The sequence below is a fragment of the Peromyscus maniculatus genome, chromosome 4 (genome assembly GCF_049852395.1).
Source record: "Peromyscus maniculatus bairdii isolate BWxNUB_F1_BW_parent chromosome 4, HU_Pman_BW_mat_3.1, whole genome shotgun sequence".
In the NCBI taxonomy this organism is placed as follows: Eukaryota; Metazoa; Chordata; class Mammalia; order Rodentia; family Cricetidae; genus Peromyscus; species Peromyscus maniculatus.
Genome location: NC_134855.1, coordinates 66,216,919 through 66,224,156, shown reverse-complemented (window position 1 = coordinate 66,224,156; position 7,238 = coordinate 66,216,919). Strand labels below are relative to the sequence as shown.

At 37.7% G+C, this 7,238-nt stretch overlaps 1 pseudogene; it reads left to right on the top strand.

Annotated features, from left to right (window-relative positions):
• Positions 1–310: 310 nt before the first annotated feature.
• LOC102923296 (olfactory receptor 4C15-like) lies at positions 311–1,231 on the top strand (annotated as a pseudogene).
• Positions 1,232–7,238: the final 6,007 nt, after the last annotated feature.

Genomic DNA, 7,238 nt, shown 5'->3' with positions numbered 1-7,238 from the left:
AAGATAATGATATAAGATGACTGTTCTAAGATATATTATTTCTCTCCTCCAACATATAGAAGATTCTTTCATTTCAGTATTTAAAATGTGTCCATCATAAGGTATTCAAAATTTTATTCTCATCTCAATTCTGCATGTTATATCTAGACACTTTACTAATATTGTGTTACTAATAGAAATGAATTAAGATAATTTTGCATAAAGGCACACCAACTTGTAAGTAGAGATTCTGTAAACTGCATTAAGTATTTGTTTCCTTCCAATTGTAGATGTACTAGAACACATCTTACTTTCTCATTATCTTGTGATCATGGAAAACCAGAACTGTGTCACTGAGTTCATATTCTGGGGCATTTTACAGAACTCAAAAGTTGAGAAAATATTCTTTGTTGTATTTTCTTTGGTCTACCTTGCAACTATTGTGAGTAATATGATAATTGTGGTGACCATTATCTACAGCCCTGCATTGCTGGGCTCCCCCATGTACTTCTTCTTGATATTCCTGTCCTTACTGGATGCATGCACTTCTACTGTCACACCCATCATGATTGTAGACTTCTTCTATGAGAGGAAGACCATTTCCTTTGAATGTTGCATGACACAACTGTTTACAGTCCACTTTTTTGCTGGAGCAGAAGTGATCATCCTGGCATCCATGGCCTATGCCCGCTATCTGGTCATTTGCAAGCTCCTTCACTATTCTTCCATCATGAACAGGAGGGTGTGTGACATTCTGGTGGGAGTAGCCTGGGCAGGAGGCTTCTTGCATTCTATCATATATTTTGCACCTGCCCTTCTGTGGACCCAATGTCATTGATCACTACATGTGTGACTTGTTCCCATTACTGAAGCTTGCCTGAACTGACACACACTTATTTGTCATTTTGTTATTTGCCAGCAGTGGGTCTATCTGCATCATAATCATCTCTATTTTGCTAGTCTCCTATGGTGTCATATTGTACTGTCTGAGATCCCACAGCTCTGAAGGGCGACTTAAAGCTCTCTCCACCTGTGGATCTCACATTACTGTTGTGGTTTTGTTCTTTGTCCCATGCATATTAACATATGCAATACCAACTCTGCATTCTGCTTTGAGAAAAATGCTGTTGTATTTACTGCAGTCTTGACACCATTGCTCAATCCTATGGTTTACACTTTCAGGAATAAGGAAATGAAAAATACCATCAGGAAAATGTGTAAGATATTGACAGCAATTCCTGACAAATATTAAATATTACTCTTACTATGCTGTGGAAGTGGATTAGTGGATAGGAGCACTTCATGCTGTGCTAAAAGAAGGACATCAGTTCTGATTTCTAGCACCCATGTCAGAAGCCAGGCTTCACAGGGCCCTTTAAGTTAGTGTTGGGTTAACAGAGATAAGTAGATCCCAGAAGTTCAGAGGACTGCTAATCTACTCAAACACAGAAATCTGAAAGTTCATCCGAAACTTATTCCAAGGCAATCAGGTAATGTGCAGCAGATGAACATGGTCAATATGGTCCTATGTAATTGCATATATGTGCACATGCACAAACACTGTACTCTCCTCTTGTGTAGAAACATGTATATGCTACACACCCACTTATTCATCCTATACAATTATCAACAAAAAGGGGCGTACTTCAAGGATAATGGAATGATAAAGAAGTCAATACTTACCTACGCAGCTATTATGTTGTTTAGGTAATATACAGAATGAAATGACAATATTCTTTAGAGGATTCTTCAATGTTCTATGTGAGAAAACATTGTTTTCTCTTTTTTGTGATTATAATTTAATACATTTTTTCTCTACTTTTTCTCCCTTCAAACTATCCCACATAAACCTCATAGCTCTCTTTCATGGTTATGGCCTTTTTCATTAATTGTTACGATGTGCATATATGTACATGCATGTATATTCCTACATATAACTGCCTCAATCTGTATAATGTTACTCATATGTATGTTTTCAGGACTGAAAATTTCATATTGGGTAACCAATAGGCATTCTCTTTCCTGAAGACTATTTCTCCCCCAGTCCCCGGTTATGGTGACACACACTGGTAGGATATGCTGAAGAGGCAGAGGCAGGAGGATTCTGAGATATCTCTTTTTGAGATTACATTTTATAATGAATTGACAATTTAGTATTGTCACATAAGAACACTAGTTCATGTGACAATAAAATTACAACTTTATACTCTCATAAATCTAATGAAACATTGGAAGAGATTTAAGTATTAAAATGTTTGCCCATTTAAACAATGCCAATAATATGAAAGTAGGTTGATAACTTGAATGGGTATTGAAATTAATAAAAATACTAAAATTATTCCAATGGGAAAAATAAGATTCTAAGTTACATTGTGAGACATCATATCCAAAAAATGCATCAAAAGCAACATGAAAATTAGCCAAATTCACGATGTTTCTGTATCACTTTACTTCATTTTTTAAATTAGTCCCATTCTTGTCTGTTATAATATTTGAGTAAGTTATTTTATTTCTTGACAAATAAGCATAAATAAACAATCTTGAGTTTCTCTTAGGTGATGTAACTAACTCATCCTAATGAGCTCTGTAACCTAATAACATAGGGGAAAAACTCATAAACTCTTTCTCTTCCAATTCATGCAGCAGGCATTAGGCATCCCTTTACTTGCTAAGATGCTGACAGCATATTTCTCCCACTCATTACAGGGAAAATAAAACCCAAAGAAATCAGATTCAAGATTAGCTGTCATAAAAGTATATATTTCAAATTATTGACTGATTTTATCATTCTAAATCTTCATATATATATATATATATATATATATGATTATCAATGAAAGTCATTGAAATTTAAACATATTACTTATGTTACACGATCTGTAGGTTGTCCAATTAAATTTACAGGAAAATAATTTAATACAGCATGCTTTTTCTTCAGTAGTACTCGCAGGCCAATTAAATTTTATGGGCAAAATTACTAAATACTCATAGTATCATACTATATACATTATAAATGGGAAACCCAAAGTATTAGAGCCTGCAGAAGATATATAACATTGTATTGTATTCCCATTGGAGAATTTATAATAATTAAGATGTAGATCTAAACAATATCTGAATAAAGTGTGTAATAATAATAATATCAGACTACATACGTATTTAAAAGTTTAGACATTTTGGGGTGATTTGCCCACATAATCTCTGTTTGTCTTTAGACTCAGAGGAAATGCATCTTCTTGATGTCCTTGCCCTACAAAGAGGATATTTTACCCCAAAGTTGTTAATTTGTCCCCAAGAATTATCATAGAAAATGAACACCCAATATCACAGGCTCAACTGATTTATGAACCTGCTAATCCAATGTTTAAAATAAAATCATGAAATAGATTATTTTCATTATAATATACTATTCAAAACATGTTTATTTTTGTTCCATCACATATCAAAACCAAATGTTTTCCTTATTATTTTAATTCAAAATATTCCGTTGTAGATTCTGGTAATGATGTGTCAGGAGAAAAGTGTGAGAGGTTGGGTAAATCACCTCTCCTGATGGATGTGGAAGAACTGAAATGGGAAACTGAGAACTCAAGATGAGAGACCACAAGAGGAACATTGCACCCCAAGTTCATTCTTGTTGTTACAGCTCCATTGTAACAATTGCAAGTTCACAGTCAAGTGGAGAAGCATAGTTTACAGGCCACTGTGTTCAAGAGAATGTAACAAACTTTTGTTTTCTTCAGAAAGACATCTGAGGTATGTATGTCTTAAATGTTCTTTAGAAACTGAGGAAAATGACAAGCCTTCTTGTGCTCCTTCACACACTTGTTGACAATTTTCCCTCTTGATAAGTATCAACATCAGGTGGTTGTTCCTGTGTTTGTGTCACAGATTCATTATATACTTACATAAACTTAACTCAAACTCCAACAGAAAGGAAATTATATTTTTAAGTCAAGAGTTAAATACTGAAAACTTCTGACCAGTTTTTATTTACACTAAAGATTAGAAGTTTCCCGAGACTACCCTAACAGTTGTTTCAGGTTTCTATTTCATTTTCTGTGTTCAATTTGCTTAAGCTTGACAAAACTCATCAAAAGGATAACTTTCATGCTAATACTCAATTGGCTTTTTTGTCTAATGTATTTATTTAAAGATTTTTTTCTTTGAGACCAGGTCCCACTGTGTACTCTTGCTGGCCTGTGTAGAAAAAGACTGTCTTTGAACTCAATGGGATCCAGTGTTTGCCTCTGCAATGCTGATCACTTGCTTTTCCATAGCTGGCCACATTCAATAACTTTTTAGAAACACATTGTTAGCATTAAGACTGAAAATGCTTATTTCTTTGTCTAGCCTATGAGTGGAGGTGCCTAGCCTTATTGCAACTTGATATGCCATATTTGGTTAATAGCCCTGGGAGGCCTCCCTGTGGTGGGATGGTCTTCCTGTATTCTATGACTGTGTGTTGCTACAATTGGTTGATAAAGAAGCTTCCTTGGACTATGGAAAGATAGGTTAGAGTCAGATGAGTAATCCAAGCAAACTTATAGCAAGAAGGAAGGCAGAGTCAAGGAAGATGCCACAAGCCACGAAAGGAGCAAGATGTAATAGAAAACAGGTAAAGCCACTGTCCATGTGTTGATACATAGATTAATAGAAATGGGTTAATTTAAAATGTAATAGCTAGCCAGCAATAAGCCTGAGCCATAGACAAAACAGTCTGTAATCAATAACAATCCCCTATGTATTTAGTTGGGACCAAGCAGCTGTGGGACACATGAAAACTTGTGGCTACATTTGGCACCCACCATTGGGCATTGATCCACATGGACCTGAAAATCTTACAAATGTTTCTAAACACACAGCAATGGAACCATACTGGGTTTCCTAGTCTCATGTTTCATGCCATCATCAGGACCAAGAAGTGTCTCTAAACAGCTGGCTTGGAGATGGAGCTGGCCACCAACTGCCATGAGCTAAGAGCCATCACTCCCACAGGTCATAGTACAGAAAGAATTCTCCCAATCTCTGCCTGCTGACTTGAGAGCACAGCCTTGTTGAAAAGCTGAGCTGGGCAGATCCTGCAGCCAGGGTTACTGCTTCAGTCCTAGACATGCAATTTAGCAGTTTAAAAGCTCTACTGGCCAGAATAGGATTACAGATACACAATAAAAAAGGTTAAGATTGGAAAAGACCTCTAGATGGTTTCAATGTTTTTAAAAAATATACCTAGGCTTGGGAGATAAAAGAAGTCCTTAAGAAAGAAATACAAATTTTAAAAAGCCATATATTTGATTGTAGGTGCTGCTAAGTTAAACCAACACACATATCTTAAAGGTATCTTGACTTTGGAAAAGAGGTACTTCTTTTGTTTCCACAGAAAAGTAGAAGCTGTGGATTCATTCCAGGTTAATATGGTTCCATCAAGAAAGACCCACTGTGAGGTCTCCAATGGGAGTGATGGATGTAGCAGGAATCTTAAAAGTTCTTATTAATAAAATCAAACCTGAGGCGAGTTATTGGGGTCCATGCTGGTAGATCAGAGAGACAGAGCAAGCCACAGCTATCTCACCTCGCTGGATCCTCAGCTGGTTTTGTCTCCTCAGACTGGAGGCCTCTTGGTCCTCATCCAGAATGGGTCTCAGCTGAACTACTGCTCAAAAGCCTGAATGCTTAACCAGCCACATGCTTAACCAGCCAAATCTTAACCAGCCAAATCCTCTAGTTTCTGGTCCTCACGCCTTATATATCTTTGTACTTTCTACCACCACTCCCTGGGATTAAAGGCTGGCTTTCTGGGATTAAAGGTGTGTCACCATGCTTGGCTGTTTCCAATGTGGCCTTGAACTCACAGAGATCCAGAGGGATTTCTATCTCTGGAATGCTAGGATTAAAGGTGTGAGTGCCACCATTTTCTAGCCTTTATATCTAGTGGCTGTCTGTTCTCTGACCCCAGATAAATTTATTAAGGTACACAATATTTTGGGGAACACAATACCACCACAGATGGGTCCCAGTGATTTAACATTCAGAACAGCTTCAAGACAGCTGGCTGAGATGTTGCAGTCTCACAGAGACTACTACTCCAGTTATGACTTCAGCTTAATCTGAAGTTTTCTCAGGATACCCATGAGATGGCCAGCACACCTTCCTCTTCCCCTTAAAGAGGTTATGTAGGCAGGCAAGAAGCGCTGCCTCTATCAGGCCAGCTAGCCCAAGTTCATGGACAGAATGAGTACCCACTACATCTCTCTTTTTTTTAATGCAAAGAGGAAGAATGGAACAGGACTGGGAAAAGAGGTGGGAGAGAATATTGCAGTCAGGATGTAATATATATTAAAGAAGAAATTATATATATATATTCACCATAAATAGTGAAATTCAAATGGTCATTGCTATCTGGAAGCAGGCAATACAGAGCTACTTTCCAACTAAAAGAATACAATGATGATTCAGAAACAATATTTTCTTAAAGTTTAACTGCAATAAAAGTACTGATTAGCCCAAATCTTATTTTCATTCTTTTTTTAATTATTAAGATTCTTTCTATTCATTTTACATACCAACCACCGATCCTCCTCTCCTCCCTCCTTTTGCTCCTCAGCCTTTCCTCCCCTCCAATCTACCCCCCATTCCCACCCCCTCCAAGGCAAGGTCTCCCATTGGGACTCAGCACAGCATGGTACACTCAGTTGAGGGAAGTCCAAGGCCTTCTTCCCTGCACCAAGTCTGCACAAGGTGTCCCACTATAGGCACTTGGCTCCAAAGAGACAGCTCATACACAGGGACAGATCCCAATCTCATTGCCTAGGGGCCCCCTAAACAGTTCAAGCTAAATAACTATCTGCCTATCCAGAGGGCCTAGTTCCATACAATGGGGACTCCACAGCTATTGGTTCACAGTTAATGCATTTCCATTAGCTTGGCTGGCCATCTCTGTACATTTTCCTATTGTGATCTCGATGTCTCTTGTGTATAGAATCCCTCCTCTCTCTCATAGATTGGACTTCTGGAGCTCTGCCTGACACCCGGCCATGGGTCTCTGCATCTGCTTCCATCAGTCACTGAATAAAAGCTCTATAATGACAGTTAGGGTATTCACCCATCTTATCATCAGAGTAGGCCAGTTCAGGAATCCTCTCGACTCTTGCCAGTCATCTAAGGTGGGGTCATAATGGTGGTATTTTATTTGTACTGAAATGTGATTTTCATTGTATGTTAATAAATAAAGTTGCCCGGGGTCAGAGTTATTAGAGCCA